Genomic DNA, 1,070 nt, shown 5'->3' with positions numbered 1-1,070 from the left:
GCGAAGTACATACGGATCTGAAAGATTCAGACCCGTTGACTATAACATCTCTCACAAGCATAACATGATCAAACCCAGAACTCATCGAGTGTTAATCACATGGTAATGTGAACTAGATTATTGACTCTAGAAAACTCTTTGGGTGTTAGTCACATGGGGATGTGACCTTGAGTGTTAATCACATATCGATGTGAACTAGATTATTGACTCTAGTGCAAGTGGGAGACTGTTGGAAATATGCCCTAGAGGCAATAATAAATTGGTTATTATTATATTTCCTTGTTCATGATAATCGTTTATTATCCATGCTAGAATTGTATTGATAGGAAACTCAGATACATGTGTGGATACATAGACAACACCATGTCCCTAGTAAGCCTCTAGTTGACTAGCTCGTTGATCAATAGATGGTTACGGTTTCCTGACCATGGACATTGGATGTCGTTGATAACGGGATCACATCATTGGGAGAATGATGTGATGGACAAGACCAAATCCTAAGCTTAGCACAAAGATCGTATAGTTCGTATGCTAAAGCTTTTCTAATGTCAAGTATCGTTTCCTTAGACCATGAGATTGTGCAAATCCCGGATACCGTAGGAATACTTTGGGTGTGCCAAACGTCACAACGTAACTGGGTGGCTATAAAGGTACACTACAGGTATCTCCGAAAGTGTCTGTTGGGTTGGCACGAATCGAGACTTGGATTTGTCACTCCATGTGACGGAGAGGTATCTCTGGGCCCACTCGGTAGGACATCATCATAATGTGCACAATGTGATCAAGGAGTTGATCACGGGATGATGTGTTACGGAACGAGTAAAGAGACTTGCCGGTAACGAGATTGAACAAGGTATCGGGATACCGACGATCGAATCTCGGGCAAGTATCGTACCGCTAGACAAAGGGAATTGAATACGGGATTGATCGAATCCTCGACATCGTGGTTCATCCGATGAGATCATCGTGGAACATGTGGGAGCCAACATGGGTATCCAGATCCCGCTGTTGGTTATTGACCGGAGAGTCATCTCGGTCATGTCTGCATGTCTCCCGAACCCGTAGGGTCT

Source organism: Triticum urartu, chromosome 7 (assembly GCF_003073215.2).
Source record: "Triticum urartu cultivar G1812 chromosome 7, Tu2.1, whole genome shotgun sequence".
Classification (NCBI taxonomy): domain Eukaryota; kingdom Viridiplantae; phylum Streptophyta; class Magnoliopsida; order Poales; family Poaceae; genus Triticum; species Triticum urartu.
The sequence above is the reverse complement of the archived record's forward strand: the minus strand, read 5'-3'. Positions refer to the sequence as shown.